The sequence below is a fragment of the Triturus cristatus genome, chromosome 7 (genome assembly GCF_964204655.1).
Source record: "Triturus cristatus chromosome 7, aTriCri1.1, whole genome shotgun sequence".
NCBI lineage: Eukaryota > Metazoa > Chordata > Amphibia > Caudata > Salamandridae > Triturus > Triturus cristatus.
In genome coordinates this window covers 1,298,352,086-1,298,374,180 of record NC_140590.1, presented here as the reverse complement: position 1 = coordinate 1,298,374,180, position 22,095 = coordinate 1,298,352,086, and the positions used below count along the sequence as shown (strand labels likewise).

The 22,095-nt window shown below is 46.0% G+C and overlaps 1 protein-coding gene across 3 annotated transcripts in view; it reads right to left on the bottom strand.

The window, feature by feature from the left end:
* LOC146811936 (large neutral amino acids transporter small subunit 4-like) overlaps window positions 1–22,095 on the bottom strand; it is a 356,611-nt gene that overhangs the window by 99,219 nt on the left and 235,297 nt on the right. The gene's annotated exons all lie outside the window — the stretch shown is intronic.

Sequence of the window (22,095 nt, the reverse complement as noted above, 5' to 3'; positions counted from 1 at the left end):
TTGTGGGAGCCCGACATCCTTGGACGCCTCAGTGCTTGTGCAGTATTTGATAAGTAGGATATGATCGGCATTTCCACGGTGGGGGATATGTGGATTAAGGGCAAGAAGGCCTCCTTCGCAGAACTCCAACACAAATATCAGCCTGCACCTTCAGAGCACTTCCGGTATCTTCAGATTAGCCATGCCATAGACTCTGCCCTTCCTGCTGGCACCTCCCTCCCAGAGTTCTCTCCCCTGGAAGACAGGTTGTTGCTGGACCCAATGGACAGAAAGGCTGTCTCCTTAACATACAAGAAACTTATTAACAACCAACCGGGCCCGATGCTGAAACTGCGTACTAATTGGGAGGCGGACTTGGGTGCTATGAATGACGAGGACTGGATCGATGAGCTTGCTTCCCCCCGCGAGGTGGCCATCCCGATGCGACTCCGCCTGGTCCTGCTTAAGATTCTACACTGTGTATATTTTGACGCTACATTGCTATTTAAATTGGGCAGGAGACCAGACATAAATTGTCTCCGACACAGCAACCAACTAGGTACATTCATACACACTATATGGGAATGCCCCCACATACAGCGCTACTGGATAGATGTGACCCGACAGATGACTAGGTCTTGTGATAAACCCATACACCCATCGCCCCGTCTATGCCTCCTTAATATTTGGGAGGCAACAGATCTCACCCAAACCGAACAATCATGGGCCACCGTGGGATGGAGCATCGCAAAAAAAATATTGCCCAGAAGTGGGGGGTGTATGCTATACCACGAGTGCGGGATTGGGCAAATGACATGGACCATGCTATGCTAGCGGAGAAAACTGTGTATAAAGGTAGAGGCTGCCCTCGAAAATGGGATCAAAAGTGGGGGCGCTGGAATAAATATAGGGGGAATATCTGTATCTCTCCCACGGTGGAATTAAGACGGGAAAGAAATGCGATATTGGAGGCGGCGGGCACAGAGGCGACGACATAATTCCCCATGCTTGTAAAGGTGAGCAACAGGAGTGATTCTCAGGCACGTGACATAAATGTTTCCGCTATATTGACAATCATACTGCTCGATGCTACTGTTGAAGTTCCAAAATGATATGCACACTGTATTTGTACTTGAAGTATTTATATACAACTGAACTACCTTCGTACTGTCTTTGCTGCTGCTGCTGCTTTGTTTTCTAATAAAAATAGTTATTAAAAAAAAAATGCATGAATATGTCCTAGCCATGAAATATATAATGGTTTCCAACATTTAAGATCTTGTTGTAGCTGGACCGGGGGGAGGGGGTAGTTTTCCTTGGAACAGCCCCTCCAAGCGGGTTGTGATCTGGATCCCCAGGTACCTGAGGGAGTGGAGGGAGTGCTTGGCCCATTGAAATGGAGTCTCCCCTCATAGAAGTGTGTACTCTCCATCTGGCAGTTTGAGGTTCAGAATAAACAACTTATTTAGATTTACGCGAAAACCTGCTACGTTTTTGAAGCTCTTCAGTGCTTCCTGGAGGGCTAGCGCCAGCTGCGGGGAGCCGTGAGCGTCATCAGGACTACATCTGCAAACAGGGCATCCCTGTATTGTCCCCCTGCTTAAGTTGACGGCTGGAAGCTTGCCCTTTTGACCTGTACTCATGAGCGGGGCTGTGGATAGTTTGCTTTCACCATATTAAGAAAGGGGGCGCCAAATCCAAAACATTTCAGTGTGTGGAACATAAAGGACCAATCCACCCTATCAAATGCTTTTTCTGTGTTCATCCCTATCAGGCTCGCTGGTATTTTGTGTTTGGAGACTTTCTCTATTAGATGGAGTGTTCTACGTATATTATCATGGGTTTGTCTCCCTTTTATGAAGCCTGATTTATCAGGGTGGATTAATTCAGGCATTAGGTTGTCTAGTCTAGCCGCCAAATTGCCTAATATAATTTAGTGTTCAGATTTAACAAAGCTATTGGTTTGTACCCAGCGCAGTGTTGGGGATTTTTCCCTGGTTTAGAGATCACCGTAATCACGGCTTCAGCCATTGAGGCTGACACCTTTGGACCCTCCGCTATAGTGATAAATAGGGAAGTTAGCTGGGGAGTAATCTCAGCTGCTTAAGTTTTATAGAAGTGTGCAGTCAGGCCGCTGGGTACCGGGGATTTATTAGGTTTCAGCGCCGCTATTACCTACCCCACCTTCCCCTCAGTGATTGAGGCGTTTAATTGTTCGTTCCAAGCTGGGGAGACCTGGGGGGGCGACAGCGCGTCTACTTTTTTGGGGCTATCGGGTCTGTGGGTACTGCTTGATAGGGATCTTTGTAGAATGCTTTGCCTATTTCGGAACGTTCTAAGATCCTGCCGTCACCGCTGATTGCACCTATGTATTCTTTCTCCCTTTTTTTCTCTGATTTGTCTTGCCAGATGTGGCCCCACTTTATTCCCTTGTGTATTGATATTTGGTGTAACCTTAGAAGGGTGTATTCTGCTCTGTTAGTGTATATTGCATTAATTTTTCCTTTCAGCTGAGTTAATTTGTACTTTAGGGTCCAAGTGGGGGTTTGTTTGTGTTCCCTTTGTACGACCTCTAGCTCTTTTTCTAGTGCTAAACTCTCCTTTGCCCTTTGTTTATTTAGAGTGGAATTCAATTTAATACATTTACCACTGAGGACCGCATTGAATGCATCCCAGTTATTTAGGGGGGAGGTTACATGTGGCTGGTTCATCTGGAAGCATTCCTTAATTGCCGGCCTCAGTTCATCTCTGAGCACTTTGTCCCTAATTAAAGAGACAGGTAAGAACCATCTTGAAGTTCCTGGCATCGCGTTACCCCACGTCAGACATATGGAGATGAGGCTGCGGTCAGACACTAACTGGTTGGATTTTTGAGGCTTGTAGGGACCCTGGGAGGCTTTGACTTAGGAATATGTAGTCTAAGCATAAGTATGTTTGGTGCACGTGAGAAAAGAAGGTGTAGTCTTTTGTGGTTGGGAAAATAGATCCCCAAGCGTCGTGAAGGCCTAGAGTCTGAAAAGTTTGTTTCACTCCTTTGGGGTAGCTTCCCGTAGGTGATCTATGGGGGTGTATGCTATCTATTTCAGCGTGTTACATTAAATTGAAATCTCCCATAAGAATTTTTGGGCCCTCTGCGAGTCCTTCCATCACAGTTGGCAGGGCAGTAAAAAATGCTGGCTGACCTGTGTTGGGGGCATAGGCCGAAATAAAAGTGCACATTCAACCCTTCAACTTCCCCTTGACCATCTCTACTCTACCCTCCCTATCTGTTTTGATTCCTTCTTGTTGGAATTTTGTAGAGTTGTGGAATAGTAAAGCCACACCTTTTTATTTGGACCCCGTGGAGGATCTATAGATCAGGGAGTAGCTTCTGTGTCTAAGTCTGTGCTCTTCTGTGCATTTTAAATGAGTTTCTTGGAGTGCCATTATATCAAATTGATGATCTATCAAATATTTCCTGATTTTTTGGGTGTTTTTGAGGGGAATTCAGCCCCTTAACATTCCATGAAGCTATACTAATCATCTTGGATCATGTTTCCTCTTCCTCCTCCGCCCCATCAGAGTCCCTATGAAGGGGTGCTTCCCCACTTGCCTCCCCTGCCATAATACCTCCCTCCACCCATCTGTAGATATACTTTCCTCATACCACCTAGATATGTGAAATGTTTGTTTCCCCTATGTTACCACCACTTGGGCCTAATAACTATCCCCCCGAACTAACATAACTAAGACCATAACTGAACCTTCGCTGGGAACCCCGAGGGCCCCCTGCGATATATTCGCTCAGGATAAAGGACGTGTTGGCAGGCGCCTTGGGCTAGGCCCACCGCCACGACTGTCCCCTGTGTTAAATACTTGCAGCGTAGCTAATTTGTGTCTTATTAATTTTCGCAGCTCCCACTCGTTGTTTCATACTCTGCAGGTGGAGAAGTCCTCTCATTGTGAAGTGTTCTGCGAGCAGGTCTTTTCTCTTCGGAATCAGGTCGGGTGCATTTCTAGCCGTCGCTATTTCTTTTCTGGTTGCTGCTGTGGTTTCACGTTTTAGTTTGGTTCCCCTTTGGGATCCTGCACCATTGAAAAACTGTTGTTCGTTCCGTATCTACTCCCTTCAAGGATGATTGGACGGGTGTCTCCTCCGCATTTGGCATTCCAAGAAATTCCAGACCGTCCTCGCGCTTTGTGATATGCCTTTGTTTATTGAGCAAATCAAAGGCCAACCGGAATAGATGAGTCCAGCGATATTTAATGGTATCTGAACGCATCTTTGCTGTTAGCGGTCAGAATTACTGGCATCTTTGTAGTGTGGATTGTGCCAGGTCCTGGTATAGCTTGCATTCATGCCCTTGAAAGGAGATCGTGTCTTTTTTACTGGCTGCTTGCAAGATGGCTTCCTCAACTTTAAATGAGTGGAGTTTGTCCAATACATTGTGGGTTCGTCGTCTCTCTCCCAGTGATTGGATGCCCACCCGGTGGGCCTGTTCTTTTTTGAGCTTCATTTGGTGCAGTCCCAAAATCTCCAAAAACAACCCTTCCATGAAAGCCTCCAGGGGCCGGCCCTTCTGCCCCCTCTTCCAGGTCTCTAAATCTTATGTTGTCTTTCCGTGACCTTTTTTCTGGGTCTTTGTTCTTCAGCAATGTAGTTTGCAGCTGTGCCTGTAGATCTAGGACCTTTTCGTGCGTGTCCGTAGCTCGCTTGTCAAGGTCCTGAGTTTGGGTCTCTACCGTCCTGTTGGAGAAGAATATACGCTCTGTGAGGGCTTCCTTGAGTTGCTCCGTAGAGACCTTTATGTCCATCTTTAGTCGTGTGTAGCTCGGTTTCAAATTCCCGAAGGGAGGCCAACAGATTGTCCTTGGTGAGAGCCATTTCGGCAGCCGGGTCTCCTTGCTCCTGTGGGGGCCTCTTTAGGGGAAAAGAAGCAGGTGACTTTATTAGTCGACTTTTTGGGGGCATAGAAGCGGTTTGTCTTCTTTTCTCTCTTGCAGGAAGGTTTGCCCCCCCAGGCCACCAGGGTTAGTGCCTCCGGATCGTGGTATCTAAAGTGGCTATGTGCGTCTTCTTATTGTTCTTGGTGCTGTGGCGGTTTCTATTTTTTTCCAGGCACTAGTCCTTTGGTAGCCATTTTAGGGTCAGGCATGTTATATTTTCGGGGGTTCACCTACTGTCTTAATTATTTGTGTCCCCACCTCGACACAAATTGTGTCTTCCGTGGAACCATGCTCCTTCCTTGCGTTGTGGTAATCCTCCATTTACTGATACAACACTGTTAGTTTGTGCCTTCCTTCCAGATGCCATTTTGAAGTCAGGCGCGCTGTGCCATTACTGTGTTAAGTGGCTTAGGAGGCCTCCAAGACGTGAAGCAGTCAGGGCTTCCCTTTTGTTCCTGTTCCCGCTTGCTGTGTCGGGCCTTGTCCGCTCTGCACTCACCATCTTTTTGTGCATACAGGGACTCCGGAGCCTTCGACGCAGGTCTCTCGTCATTGGGGCCGGTTCCTGGAGCTACTGCTGTAATTCACCGTCTTCGGCGGCACTGAGTCTCCTGGCCCCGGTACAGGTGCCGGTGATCCCGGGAGGGTGTGGGAGATTTTGCTATGATGTCTTCTGGGAGTATGTCCTTGCCGCTGCTCTTCTCTTCTGCCGCTCCTCGATCTCTTCCACGTGCGCCATTTTGACAAGGTTTGGTGGCTCCAAGTGTCTCGCGACTTCACCCTGATCTTCATCTTTGCAGCTTCCAAGTCGCTCCTCTCAGACCCGGCCGCTTCTAGATATCGTCCGCATCAGGTAAGTGTCATGGCGCTGCGTATGATTGCTTGATCTGCAAAAAAACAGCAACGTGGCGGCGGAGCCGGTGTGGGTTACATCCACCCGGCCATCTTGCCTGGCCACGCCCCCGACAAAAATATTCTAAGAAACTTTTTGTGACTATGATCCCAGTCGTGCTGGGTCATCAACGTTGAAATAGTCCATAAGGGATTGATTGCTTTATGTATAACCATTTATTACCAAACAGATAACAAACCCATTCCCATGGGACAAAGTCTTTGGAGATTGAGCTGTTCAATGTATGACTTACAGCAAAGATCCTATTTTAGTTACACATTTAAACTTGCCATACTTTTTCTAAACTTTGACTTTTACACCCCTTGCACTTAAATGTTAACATACTTAGAAATTATTCTGCTTGCAGCAAATTCCTTAGTAAGTATTTTATCATGTTGTTTGTACACTCTGTTCAAGGCTAACACCCACTGAAAGCGCTACCCAACGCATTTGGTTGTCCGGCTGGATTCGCAAGACAAACAATTACATCAGTGATGCACATCTGCCAGGGATTTTATTATATAAACCACCTCTGAGCAAAATTCGGGAGAGGAGCACTTCTGCGAATTATCCTGGATTGCTGTGACTGAGCTACAGCCCTGATGGCGCTAACCTTTTATCCGGCAAAGGATGGTATAGCCTGCTCTACACCAGATCGGCTTCCTGATACATCATACACAGGTATGGGGGGTTGGGTTATCCCAGGAGATCTGGCAGAGTGTACTCACACTATGCTCTCGATAGTGTATATAGTATTAGGTAGGAGTTTAAATGTAATCATAGTCACATTGTAATGCTATAATAGTTTAACTGTTTATCTTTTTGACCTTTCCTGTAATGCTGGTTACAATGCTTTGTTTCATCCTATTAATAACTGCTGCTCACCCTTTTTACACAAGAAATGTTTCCATAAAGGTTTGAAAAGCCAAAATGTATAATTCTTGTGTTTCCCTTTGGTCATGCCTGAGTAACAAGGAAAGCGCAGATCTGTTTCCATGATTCCCTTGGGGAATTAGAGTGGTCATGTTCTGAGGTTGCAGATACCATCTGGTACCCTGGCAGGTTAGGAGTTCAGATGTCCTTGGTGAGAGCCATCTCGGCAGCCGGGTCTCCTTGCTCCTGTGGGGGCCTCTTTAGGGGAAAAGAAGTAGGTGACTTTATTAGTCGACTTTTTGGGGGCATAGAAGCGGTCTGTCTTCTTTTCTCTCTTGCAGGAAGGTTTGCCCCCCCAGGCCACCAGGGTTAGTGCCTCCGGATCGTGGTATCTAAAGTGGCTATGTGCGTCTTCTTATTGTTCTTGGTGCTGTGGCGGTTTCTATTTTTTTCCAGGCACTAGTCCTTTGGTAGCCATTTTATGGTCAGGCATGTTATATTTTCGGGGGCTCACCCACTGTCTTAATTATTTGTGTCCCCACCTCTACACAAATTGTGTCTTTCGTGGAACCATGCTCCTTCCTTGCGTTGTGGTAATCCTCCATTTACTGATACAACACTGTTAGTTTGTGCCTTCCTTCCAGATGCCATTTTGAAGTCAGGCGCGCTGTGCCATTACTGTGTTAAGTGGCTTAGGAGGCCTCCAAGACGTGAAGCAGTCAGGGCTTCCCCTTTGTCCCTGTTCCCGCTTGCTGTGTCGGGCCTTGTCCGCTCAGCACTCACCATCTTTTTGTGCATACAGGGACTCCGGAGCCTTCGACGCAGGTCTCTCGTCATTGGGGACGGTTCCTGGAGCTACTGCTGTAATTCACCGTCTTCGGCGGCACTGAGTCTCCTGGCCCCCGGTACAGGTGCCGGTGATCCCGGGAGGGTGTGGGAGATTTTGCTATGATGTCTTCTGGGAGTATGTCCTTGCCGCTGCTCTTCTCTTCTGCCGCTCCTCGATCTCTTCCACGTGCGCCATTTTGACAAGGTTTGGTGGCTCCGAGTGTCTCGCGACTTCACCCTGATCTTCATCTTTGCAGCTTCCAAGTCGCTCCTCTCAGACCCGACCGCTTCTAGATATCGTCCGCATCAGGTAAGTGTCATGGCGCTGCGTATGATTGCTTGATCTGCAAAAAAACAGCAACGTGGCGGCGGAGCCGGTGTGGGTTACATCCACCCGGCCATCTTGCCTGGCCACGCCCCCGATAAAAGTATTCTAAGAAACTTTTTGTGACTATGATCCCATTCGTGCTGGGTCATCAACGTTGAAATAGTCCATAAGGGATTGATTGCTTTATGTATAACCATTTATTACCAAACAGCTAACAAACCCATTCCCATGGGACAAAGTCTTTGGAGATTGAGCTGTTCAATGTATGACTTACAGCAAAGATCCTATTTTAGTTACACATTTAAACTTGCCATACTTTTTCTAAACTTTGACTTTTACACCCCTTGCACTTAAATGTTAACATACTTAGAAATTATTCTGCTTGCAGCAAATTCCTTAGTAAGTATTTTATCATGTTGTTTGTACACTGTGTTCAAGGCTAACACCCACTGAAAGCGCTACCCAACGCATTTGGTAGTCCGGCTGGATTCGCAAGACAAACAATTACATCAGTGATGCACATCTGCCAGGGATTTTATTATATAAACCACCTCTGAGCCAAATTCGGGAGAGGAGCACTTCTGCGGATTATCCTGGATTGCTGTGACTGAGCTGCAGCCCTGATGGCGCTAACCTTTTATCCGGCAAAGGATGGTATAGCCTGCCCTACACCAGATCGGCTTCCTGATACATCATACACAGGTATGGGGGGTTGGGTTATCCCAGGAGATCTGGCAGAGTGTACTCACACTATGCTCTCGATAGTGTATATAGTATTAGGTAGGAGTTTAAATGTAATCATAGTCACATTGTAATGCTATAATAGTTTAACTGTTTATCTTTTTGACCTTTCCTGTAATGCTGGTTACAATGCTTTGTTTCATCCTATTAATAACTGCTGCTCACCCGTTTTACACAAGAATTGTTTCCATAAAGGTTTGAAAAGCCAAAATGTATAATTCTTGTGTTTCCCTTTGGTCATGCCTGAGTAACAAGGAAAGCGCAGATCTGTTTCCATGATTCCCTTGGGGAATTAGAGTGGTCATGTTCTGAGGTTGCAGATACCATCTGGTACCCTGGCAGGTTAGGAGTTCAGATGGCGCACTGTGAGCTAGCTAGAAAATAGGTCAACATCCTCTGATGGTATGATTGGACTCAGTCCCCATATTCTGATGCTTATGTTGTCAGATGCACAGTCCTATTTTAAAAACGATTTTACATGTATATTTTTGTTAGACTATTTTAAGGTTTTTTGAAGATTAATAAACAATATTATTGTGACCTATACGTACCCATAGGGAGATCACAGTCACATGGTGGGAGCTCACCAACTACATGTGGAATTTTACATGTAACAACTTTACACTTATAAATCCTGTTGTAGGAGGCTCAACCAGGGGGTAGAGACTTGTAAGTTTACATTTAAGTGGAAATCAACACTCAGAAAGGGTGAACAGATAAAAGTGTAGACTTGCGGCTAGGTGTTATAGTAAATATACACGTTACTAAGTCTACACGTCTATATTTACCTTGGTTAAGAGGCTGCTTAGGGAAAAGGACTTTGCCTCGGTATCCTGGAATCCTCACATGGGAAAAATCACGCTGACTTTCACCCGAACAGTAAGTGGCATATTGAAGTTGAATTTAAGATTTTGATATTACTTCTGCCAGTCTAGAAGGAGGCTCTGGTACTTCCATAAGTGAAGATTTAATTTCACAGCACGTTATGGGACATAAATGCTTGATTCAGTTCAGTTCTGTTCAAATAGCTTTATTCGACAACATGTATCATAAAAGCATTATTTGATCATCTATACAATAAAACAGTATCTATTCAGTGATAAAAAAGATCTTACAATACGGAAGGTCGTTTAAAAAGTATCTTAGCATGAAATTAGTAGCAGCATGTTAGAATAAAAACATAAAACAAGTTTCATAAAAGACTAAGTCTAGAACAATATGTACATGTCACTATCTACAGGTCACTTCCACCCCAGGTACACAATATTTATAATAGTAATGCATAAAAAAATGTTTTAAAAAAAAAGGCATAGTCCTTCACGGTAATCAATATATAAAGTGCTAGTGCTATCTTCATCATAAACGGTGTTGAGAAGTTATAGAGCAGGCCAATATAATCTATAATTTTATCACATATAATGAGTCGTAAATATCTAAATTGGGGTCACACCTCGTAGGGCTCTGATTCTAATTAACCAAGCTTGGCCTAAAAACTTGGCCACTCCACATGAAAACAGAACACTGGGATAAGATTTTAAAATGCACAGAGCAAACCGGTGATCGCGGGTGCCCATATCACTGCATATTGGCTTTAGCCATTTGCTCCTAGATATATTATAAGCAGGGCAAGCAAACAGGACATGAGCAACACACTCGACCGGAGCACCACAGAATGGGCAACTCTCTGTCATGTTCTCGGCTGTATGCCACTTTGCCATTCGGTTATTAACAGGGAGCGTGCCAAGCCTAAACTGAATATACAGAGTCCTATCTCGTGGGACCTGGATCACATCTAGGTAGGGATCTAAGCTTCTAGATTGCTTAAACAAAAAGAACTCCTCTGTCAATCTACCCAGCATTGGCTTACTGAGCTCTTGCCTATCAATCCAATCCCAATAATATTGCTTGAGCTCCACTTTACTAGGGGGAGTCTGGGTATCCCATAATTCTTTAAGGCCAAGTTGCATCATAGTTTTCTTCACATATCTGTGAGAAAGTGCCCTCTTTCTTGCATGGTATGCCCCCACTTTTTGCTGAATTGCTGATGTGCTTTGACTGAGTGTACCCTGGACCAGGGCCTGTGTTCCTTCCCTAAAACTGCATTGAAGCCTAAACCCAATTGGCATCTCTGGCCACAAGGCAGCCCCTGGTAAATTGTATAATAGGTACCCAGGGCACTGTGACCAGAGAAGGCCCCTAAGGACTGCAGCACTTATTGTGCCACCTTTAGAGGCCCTGTACCCTGACACACACACACACACACACTGCCTTTGCAGGCTGAGTGTCTGGGTGCAGAACAAAACAAAGAGACGAAATGGCACACACCCCTGTGTGCCATGCCCACAAACCACTGCCCTGGCATACATCAGTCACCCCTCTAGCTGGGTGCCCTATGCCAGTGGTGAGGGTACAGGTGCATGAGCCCTGTACCCCTCCAGTTCCCAGGTCCATTCCTGGGCCCTGTAAGTGCAGTGCTACCATTAAGAGTATATGGTGCTGGAAGGTTGTCATTACGAACTCCACAGTACCATAATGGCTGCACTGAAGATTGGGAAGTTTGGTATCAAACTTCTCAGCACATTAAACCCACACTGATGACAGTGTGGGATTTAATGTAAAATGCACCACAGAGGGCATCTTAGAGATGCCTCCTGAAAAACGACCAACTTCCAGTGACCTGACTGAGTGGCTGCGCAGGCTGCCGCTACCAGACATGTTTCTGGACCCCTGGGTCGAGAGCCTGCTGCTCTCGGAGGCCTGAAACAATGCACATCCTGGGATGAGGTGCCAAGCCTCCTTCCCCAGGATGGGCAGGGTTCACGAAGGAGAAGCTTCAAAGGCATACCGCCTTTGTGAGCCTCTCCAGACCACTTGCTGTACTCAGCAACTGGTCCCCACTGGTTCTACCCCCCACTTTGGGCGGGAGACCCAGCGGGAAAAACAAAGTGAGGAAGAGAGGTGTGCCCACCTCTGCCAACTCCACCCCTAAGGTGGGGGAGGCGAGGTGAAGCATAACCTCGAGTCCCCGCCATCTTGAGGATGGGGGTACCCAGCCAACCAGGGACATGCTCCTGCCCCCCTCCCACTGAAGAGTGGCAGAATAGGGGGTGTACCTACCCCAGGGAAGGGACCCATTGGTCCCTGCCCTTTGCCTACCTGTAACACCACAAATTTTAGTTTTTAGGGGCACCCTGAACCTTCCTTCCTCAAATCCAGCAACCACAAGAAAAGAAGAAGGACGAGAAGCCTTGCAGAGCTAACAAGAGGACGACGCCCACTGACTAGGCCCCAGCCCTGTCTCCCCTCAAACCTGGGCCTACGAAACCCCGGTGTGTCCAGCAGCCAGCAACCTCAAAAACCCCGGAGGACCTGCCTGCATTCACTTTCCAAGCTGTTTCTCCCGTGAACACCGGACGTGTTTGAACTGCAGTTTCTGGTGCCAGCCAGAAACCGCGAATCCAGCGCACTCTGCACCCACCGAGCCCAGCCCGTGTTTGAGTGAACAAACACCATGAGGAGGTCCCCCCGGCGATCCTGACCTGAGATCCGGTGACCCCTGACCTGCCTCAAGCCTCCAGATGATGCCTGCAGCCTCAATCCAGAAACCACCCCCCACCGCGACGAGAGCGGATAAGAAAATCCAAGGTCCAAAGACACCCCGGCACCCGACGCCCCACGGCCTTGTGTGCCCAACCCAGTGGTGAGTAATCGTCCCTCTACATCCCAACTTACCCCTCGAAGTGGTGGTCACTCCTGGAAGATCTTCGTTCCCGAGCCTGCAGTGTTTCTTTGTCCCGGAGAATCTCCATTGAACTCAACAGGGCACCCGACCTCAAAACTGCACCCTGCACCGCCTGCCCTAGCGCCGCTGAGGGTGCCTCTTTGGTGCTAACTTGGTCCCCAACTTGCCCTGAGCTTAACCCTAGGAGCCTTGCTCCCACAACTCTGTGGCCTGCTTGCCAGCCGCCACCAACCGGAGTCCCCCTATCCCCCACAGGATAACATTGGGCCTCAACACTCTGCACCCGACCGCCCGAGTGCCGCTGAAGGTGCAACAACAGTGCATCACTGACCCTGGGAGACCCCTGAGTCTAACCCCAGAACCCTAACTCAACAGACCGATTACTTACCTTGAAACCGATAACTCATTTTTCCTCATAGGATAACATTGACACTTTTTCTCCCCAAAAAAGTGTCAACTTTTGAAAACTACAAATATTCCTTAAAAATCAACCGATTAACCAAAACGCATTTTCGCAACTGTTATCAGGAAATGTCCCAGTGCGGAATGCAGAAAAGTAACGATAACCTGACTTACCTGCTAAGTGAATTTCCTCCCATAGGATAACATTGGTGATTCTATGTGAAAAAGTTTTTGTGTCAACTTTTGAAATGCAATAATATTCCTTTAAAACCGTAGCTTTAACCAAAACTCATTTACTCACCTGTTTTCAGGAAATGTCCCGGGGCTGAATCTAGGATCCAGTCCTGTGGTAGCAAAAGTAATCTGAAAAGTAATTAACTGCATTTTACTTAAACAACCCATTCAATTGAATGTACCATACCTGCAATGTGTTGCAAACTGCTTTCTTAAAACTGTAACCAAAACCAGTACAAGTTATACTGCAATTCTGAACTGTGTTCATATAAGTAAATTACTACTGCAAAGTATTTATATGCTTACCTGTACCAGGCTTGCTTGGTTCTCGAAACAACAGTATATTTTTTTATACAAAACAATTGGCCTAGAGTTCAGTTCTTGAGTGTGTGAGACCATTTGCTGTGTGTACATCAAATGATTTACACTGTCCTCTGATACTGCCTTACTGCTCAACCAAGCTGCCACTTTATAGAGTAAGGTTCTATCTAACTTTAACCTCTGCCAAACCTCTGGAGACACTTGGACTCTATACACTCTGTACCTCACGTTGGTGCAGTATATATAGAGCCAGTTTCTTACAATATGATAGCCACTTGACCCTATGGTCCACATCCAGATTCATTACCTGCGTTAGAGCTGAGGCTTAGTTGGTAAGCTCTTCAGTGTGCCGCAGGTGAGCCTAGAATTGCAGTGGGCATAGCCTAGCAATTGCTCTAAACGGTCGCCTACCCATGTCATGCATTAAGGGTGTTAATGGGGTGTTACGGGCAAGCATCACCAAATCCCTCAGGAATTTGTGCTCAGACCTACTTATTTCATCCATGTTTTCAAACCCCCATAGCTTGGACCCATACAGAGCCAAGCTAACTGCCTTTGCTTCATAAACCACGAGCGCAGGGGCAACTGGCCTACTATATACAAGGAGCGATGTTCTTTGCTTAGTGCCCCGGTCACGCGTTTATGGTTCAAAAGCATTTTAGATATGTGGGGCCTCCAGAGCATTTTATCCGAGAGTCATATGCCATGATATTCAAAGTTCCCGACTCTCTCCAGGGGCGTACCATTTAGTGTAAAGTTGTTCCTAAAAGATTTGGAGGGGTAAAAGCCATAAGATTTGTCTTCGTGGTATTAATAACTAAGCCTCGTGCATCACAGAAAGATTGGTATCTGTGCAACAATTTTTGTAGCCCAACTGGATTCTTTGACACCAACAAGGTGTCGTCAGCGAACAGAAGCGTTGGCACTTTGTCGCCCACTAAAATAGGGGCGTCTGCTGGGTCTTCTTGCACAAACTTCACCTCCCGGTTCACATACAAAGAGAACAGGGTGGGAGCCATCACACAACCCTGACGCACTCCCTTGCCAACAGGAATGTGCTCCGTCAACTGACCTTGGGCACCCCATCTCACCTGAGCATAATTACCCTCATGAAGACGGATTAGTAGGTTAAGAATTAACGGTGGAATGCCCATATCATTTAAAATCTGCTACAATTTGGCCCTAGGTACTAGATCAAACGCTGTTTTTAGATCAATAAATGCCATGTAGAGGCTACCTTTCCCAATTAAAACGACTTTCCAATATATAAGCATTAACCTAAAAACCTGATCAATCGTCCCGGTATCGGCCCTAAAGCCCGCCTGGTATTGTGAGAGGATGTCCACCTCTTCAGTCCATGATTAGATTCTCTGTAAGAGGACCCTACCTAACACCTTTTGCATTACATCAGTCAAACTTATGGGCCTATAATTTGAAGGGTCTTCCTTATCACATTTTTTGTAGATAGGAACTACTTCTGCGCCTTTCCAGGAGTCTGGAACAGGGCATCCTGCAGCTATAGCATTAAACAATAAATCAAAATAGCTCGACCACCCTCTAAAATCAATCAAAAATAAATCTCCTGGCAAACCGTCTGGTCTTGGGGCTTTAGCGGGGACTAATTTCAAGATCGCAGACTCTATTTCAGCCCGCGAAAAAGGATCACTATTATTCCCTATAGGTGGAATGTCTGTGGTGCCGCATGGCTCCTCCAGACATCCATCCTCTATAGTGGGATATAGCTTCGCAAAGTGATCCTACCATTCATGGCAGGTGATATGGTTGGGTATAGTATTTAAGTCCCTATTATTCCCCCGACTCACTAGGGACCAGAAGAGGTTCTTGTTCTTTCCCAGACTTGCATCCTTCAGCTCTAGCCAATATCGTTCATACCACTCAATCTTCGTTTTGTGCAAAGCTACCTTGTAGTCTTTCCTGGCCATTTTAACCCTAGCGCAATTTTTAGTTCTAATTGCTAGGGTCAGAGATTGTCTTTTGAGCTTGCAATCTAAGGTGTACCACGGATGTTGTCTTTCTTGGAGAACGCGCAGAGTCTTATCCTTGCATGGAGCCTGAAAATACGAACTTAGTGTCTCTACAGTGCAAGAATGGACTACAGAAATCCTATCACACTTAGCTTTATCTGTAGCCACAACCCGAAGTTCTGCTGTTTTCTCGGATAAGGTTTTGCGAATAGCCAGCAGATTTATTTCATGCGAAGAGACCTTGTCCCACTTGAGATGCCTTTTACAGGGGACAATATTGATAATACAGGTTGCTGCCCTACTGGTCATAGGATGTGGTGGAAGAACCCACAGATTCGTCATGGTCATACATAAAGGATTGTGGTCGCTGTCAGTCGTAGTACCTACAAACATGTCAGTCTTCTCATCCCACAGATTTACATCAAGTAGAATATAATCGATTTGTGAGGGACAACCAACTCTATTAAAGGTGTTTGCCCCCTGTATGTCCGAGGGAGTTCTTCCGTTGGTTGCCCTAAGATCAAACTCTGTGGCCAGTGCATTGAGTTCAATAGCTAAAGTGGTCCATTATTTGATGGGGGTAAATTTAGTCGAGGGACTGTCCATTTAACATCAGCCCTATCATACTCCAGCAGATCATCTGAGCTCAAAGGTGCAATTAAAATCGCCTGCAATCATAATACGATTACCAGGCGAACAGCTGGATATAGCTTGCTCTAAAAGCATAACAGTGGGTAATTTGTTGCCCCCCTTAGTTCCTCTGATATAAACAATAAACAGGTCTAAGGCATCCCTGCCATTTGGGCCCCTGATAGTGACATGATATCATGACTTAGAAAAGGGTGCATGAGAACACGACAACCTACGGCAATATTTACCCAAACAATCAAGCCTCCGAGGGACGCCCTCTCCCCGCAGTAGTAGCTGGAATACAATAGCAGGAGATGGAGCTTAAATTTCACCTATAAAATGTATGCATTATTATATGACAAAAAGCTGCAGACATGATTTCTAAAATGGAACGCAGATTGTGGCGCAAGCAAGTTGAAAACATAAGGCCTGATCAGAATGCTTCAGTTTGGAGGTGCTTTCATGTGAAAACATGCTCAATTAGTTGAACAGCCATGTTTATATGTGATTAATCAACATGTAATCTCAATATATAATGCACATTAATTTAGAAAATGCATTTGTACTTTCAAAATGGCATCATGTATTTTTGTAAGAGTAGAAATGTGCTGAATTGTGTTTCACAGTGTAGAAAACCACGTGATTTCAGTTTGCTTTAGTGGACTAAGCTTACTGCAGTTTTTGCCCTTGAACATCAGAATGGAATGTGCTCCTCTTCCCTACCAACTTTCAATGAAAGGGCTTTGTTAATAAATCACGCCCTCCTGTTTCCGTCTCTTCGACTTTCACTATGTTGCATATTTTTGTAGCCTGTTTAAACGTGGAGAGAAGAGCACCCATTTTTGTTTCATGATCACAAGACTAAAATTTGAACAAGAACACGCCTGTTTAATGACGTATCCAGTCAGCCCATGGGGAGATAATGTGTCTTGAAGTTCTGATTGGATCAGCTATGAGGACCGAGCACGTGAACTTTTGCTTGAAATATGGCTTACAAGTGGGAGGAGTGCCTTTTTTTGCTAATTTTTTCTGAGGGCCAGGCCCAGTTTCTGTGCTGGACACAGAGATGGGGAGGAGAAGGAAGGAGAGGCTGCGTCTGAGGGGGGCGATTTTGCAGCCTGATACAGAAACAGACTAGCACAGCGACGCAGAGAGAGAGCGATTTAGATTTTAGGTGCTAAACTTTAAATTTCATGCTTTAAATAACTGCTTTTGAAAAGATGTATTTGTCCTATGCATTTCTTTCTCTTTATGGGAGATTTTTGCCATTATTAATTATTGATTAACCTTGCAAGACTTACTCTTTTTCTTAGAAACTCTTTAAGAGTTTTGACTGACAATTTGCGCCACATTTTCCTTCCTATATGTGATGCTTATATGCAGACTGTAACATGTTCTGTATTAATGCTATTTTTTCTATTTTTCAATTCTGTAACCGGATTGATATTTGACTAATAAATAAAGAGTCAGAGAACCTTAACTTTTGACTTAAAAATAAAACCCTTTAAAATAACTCACCACTCTCATTATTGCCTTAAATATTGTTTGCATTTAATTTTCGTATTTATGTAAAGTCTCCTGTTTGGTGAAACACGGTCATCAAAAGGTCCATCATTTCACCTTTACAGCGATAAACAATAGGTAATGAGGTTTTAAATAGGGAAATTACCAGGTAATTACCGCTGGATCACAGGCATAACCTGTTTTGTGTAATGACACCAGACTCCATGTCTCTTGGAAGATACAAATGTCAAATCTCTCATTAAAGTGAGGGAGTAAAAGTTTATTTTGTAAACCTGCAACATTCCACGATATAATCCCAAGTTTAGTGGAAGAGGAGATCACGGCCAATTTATAATTTGTCAATTGCAGCAGGTTTGGCTGCGCTTGCGAGCCAGACACTTCAGGGTAAACTAGAGGTTTACCTAACCCTGTCCCTTATATCCTCTGTTCATTCTCAAGGTAGTCACTTAAGCCCCTATTCCTATAATTCCCCAATACATTATCTTGTGTGTCTGCGTTTGGTAAAGAGGTTTGTGGGTTATACATGGAGCTACAGGTAATAGTATTTGAGGCCATATTAGAAGAATGGGTGGTCTCTAGTCAGTCGACTGCTTCTAAGGATGTCCCTTGCTCCAGAGTGCCAGTTGTCCCACCTCCAATGTGCGAACGAATGCTCCTAAATTGTATGGATGAAGCAGATGGGGGACAGGTTCTAAATTCTAAGGCAAGAAGATTCTCTGCCAGATCGGTGGAGCACAGTGTAAGTACAATGTAATTGTGTGTTTGCGCGGGGGATGAACATCTGTGAGTTCAAATGATATCCTTGCATATCAATGAGCGGCAGCCCCTTGTGTGTCGAATCCAATGTGTCACTTTATTTGTTAGGGAATCAGGACTTTCGGGAACAGCATTAGGATTAAGTTTGGGAACATTGGTCATAACAATGGTTTGGCCCAGTAGCTGGTGGGCAGCGAATGGGTAGTGAGTCTGCTGATGTAAATTAGCAAAAGTGTTTCTACCCAAGGATATACTACTAGTGGTTACTTGATCTAATCGCGTTCTTGGAGCAGTTTTATTAGGGCGTTCTCTTGATGTATATGCCTGTGAGGTAATATGGCTTCTTGGTATAATAGTATTTCTATTATTGCTTGGTTTCGGAAATTTAGAGACTGAGTTTGTGGAAAGTGAAACACAAGAATTAACGGGACCACTTGATTTAACCCTTTCAATTGGAGGTATCTTATTCAAAATTTCGTTTTTTTTATTAAGATGAGACAGGTTGCTTACTTGCTGCGGAAGAAGTGTGACCATAGGTAATAAGGTTTTAACCAATACAGTGAGATCTTCAATCATCTGTCTCATAGTTGTTATTTCCCCCTTAAGTGAATCAATAGTCAGGTAGATAGCCTGCGGAGCAGGAGACCGTAGATCTTCACTGCCTCGCACATGTGGTTGTACTTGTACTGTACTTGTCAGTTGTGTATCTATATTTGGGTTAGTGTCAGGCATAGCCAACACAGCAAAACTGTTTGAACAAGGAACTGTGGGATGGGATACAGACTCTTCAGTACTGGTGGAAGAAACTGGAATTTTGGTAGCCTCGTCCTGTCCTATCGACCTTTTGTTAAAACAACTGGTGTGATACTGCCATTATCAGAATCTCTGTAGGAGAGTAGGATCTGCTCTTATGTTGCCCCCACTTTTTTCTGATGTTAACACTGGTTTCTGGCTATAGTCTGGCTGGGTCCCTGCTAATCAGGGCCCCAGTCTCTCTGTTCTCTCTAAACGACTTGGAGTGCATATTAGATGCACTAGTGTTTGGATGCTGTGGTGCCTTATGAGCCCCTAGTATATGGTACCCTAGGTACCAAGGGCATGGGTACTTCACAGGCCTACCAGGGGCTGAAGCATGTATTATGCCACCCCTGGGAAGCAGACTAAATCTGACACCACAGGCCTGCTACTGCAGCCTGGGTGAGGTAGTGTTAGCACTCCTCACTGAGGTATAGGTTGCTATATCTCACCATACACACACATATAAACCTATCAGTCACCCCCTAAGGCAGGCCCTATCAATCCTGAGGGCAGGGTGCTTGGTTTACAATGTGAGGGGTGCCTCTGCATGAGCAGGGCCCCTCTGCAGCTCGCAGAGTCTATTCTCTGTGGCTGTTTGTGAATGCGGTTAAACCATATACTCTTAAGTGCATTAAAACCTACTGGTGAATGCTAACTTTGGAATAACTGCATCAAAACATGTCGTGTTTGGTGTCAAACAACTTGGAATCATACCCCCACACCATTCCATGATGTGGAAGCATGATCCCACCCTTCTAGAGGGGCAGACATGTACCTACTGTGGAAACACGGTAGGAATCTGAACTAGCCCTGGCATCACAAAATGGATGCCACCAGCACAGACACTGGGCTGCCCCCCTGCTGCTGACCAAAACTCGCAGTGGAGGAGGCCCAACAATAGGCATCCTGTCACAGGGAGGTGTCACCACCTTCCAGACAGGATTTAGTGTATTGGGGCTGGGTGGGTCCCCCCTAGAGTGCTTTGAAGTCCTGCACTGTGGGAGCAGTAGGCTCCTCTGTGCATATGCCAGCTCAAACCGGTTCAGGGGCTACCTGTCCCTACTCTGGTGCAAAACTGGACAAAGGGAAGTGGGTGTAACCACCCCCTACCCTGACCCTCCCAGAGGAGTGGTCATAGAGCTAGTCCCTCCTTCTCTTTTAGTATAAGATAGGGAAACCTTGCCATTGCAAGTTAGATATCCCTGGACGACGCTTTACTAGAAGAATCTTGGCCCTTCAATGTTCCACTACCTTTGGAAGACAGAGGAATCTCCCTTGGAGTCAAGAAGTGACTCCCCTGCTTGGCAGACACCAAAAACTTTAATCAACGGTCGGAAACTTTCCCGCTCCCGCTGGAGTCCGAAGTCCCTGCAGCCCCGGAAGTGGATTTCCTGACTTCTCGACGGCCATTGTGAGTCCTCAGCAAAGCTGAGGCGAGTGGACCCCAGGAGTGACGAGGAACAGCAATACCTGGGTACCGTGCACTATTGTCGAGTGCAACCCCTTCACGACATTCTACGAACTTGTGCATTGGACAATTTGTGGCCCAAGCCTCCAGCAGAATTTGCCTTGAAAATCAGAGGCCTACCTTGTCCCGAGTGACCGTGGGCTCCTGTGAAGCGAATCCTCATGAGGCGTCTTCACGATCCCTTGCCCGTTGGCTTGTGGGTCCCCCGAAGACTTTATCAAACCAAAGGGCTGTTATGAATACCAGGAGGTCCCGCAGGAGCGCCAGGAATCCGGAGAGAATACCACAGCCTTCCCCGGCGGCCCTCCGACTCTATCAGACTCTAGAGTAACGGATGGCACACCCGGGGAAAACAGGGAAACAAAACAAGGGAAGGCGGGAATACTTCAGGAAGGACAAGGGCTCCACGTCTGGTACAGGTGAGGCTGAATACTACTTTAGGGAAAGAAGGTTAATTCAGCTTTGCAATAATGAGGCTTCTCCAATTGTTCAAGTGCAACCCCTTGTCACACATACCATTCTACTGCTAATTCCGTAAGAACACTACAGCATCCTACTGCTAGTTCCAGGCGAACAGTACATACATAGGACAGCGTCGAAGAGGATCCTGTACAACAGAGAGATATGAAATCAGACTGGTGTTAATTTCCCCACTATAACCCACACATGTGTGATGTTCACCACTTACCCCCACTATGTTACTGTAGAACTGGAGTCATATAGGTTTTATATCAGCTGCAGGTGTAGATATTACACCTAATTGAGGGATAATTCACAGAGGTATATAAACCGCAAGTAGCCCCCACAAACGTTCTATAACTATCACACATAGATATGGTATAATAAGAGAAACAAAAAGGCAGCGCAAAGCGCTGTTACCGTGGTTCAGTTGCGGAAATTCGATATAGCCAAGTGGTTCACGCAAGTCTTCCCAAGTAATCTCCAACTTATAACAACTCAGTGGAGGAATCCCCACAAGACTCAGCGAGGACGGGGCAGAACAACAAGAGAGGGAAGGGTAAGATAAGGAACTAAAACAAAAAGGGGAATGGGAGCGAGGCTAAGCTGCAAATGCCTCCTTTCTTTTTAGATGCAGAGCGTGGTGTCTGAGCTCTGTTCAGCGGGGTGATGGCGCCGAGATTCCGGGTGAAACACCCAGTGGGCGGAGTTGCGAAAGAACTCCGGAATCGATATCCCTGAGAACTTCCCGATGGAGAGGGAAGGATGCTAGAGGGAATATCAGCGACGACGGGGACTTGAAAAGTCCACCAGAGGTAACTATACCTGAGTTACCGAACGCGAACGAAACAGATTCGTCCTCCGGCGAAGAGAACGCGCAGGGAAAACAGGAAGCAATGGAAAACGGAAGTCAGGCACAATGATGCGGACGGAAATGAGGCCAAGAACTAGAACGCTAAGCGCGTTCGGGAGCGTTTACACTCCTTTTATACTCTTGCAATCGTTAGGCAGGGCTCCGGGACATGACAAGGGCTCCTCTGGTTGCTCCAGGCCTGTCCTCACTTACCCTTGCTGGGTGAGTCCCTCAGACCTTGCTGGTCTGCACCGCTGACTTTATTCACTTTCCACGAGACTTGCTGTTGCCAAGGCTTGTTGGCTCCAATCCGGTTGCCGACACCTCAGTAAGCTGCAGGCATTGTGGGACAGTCC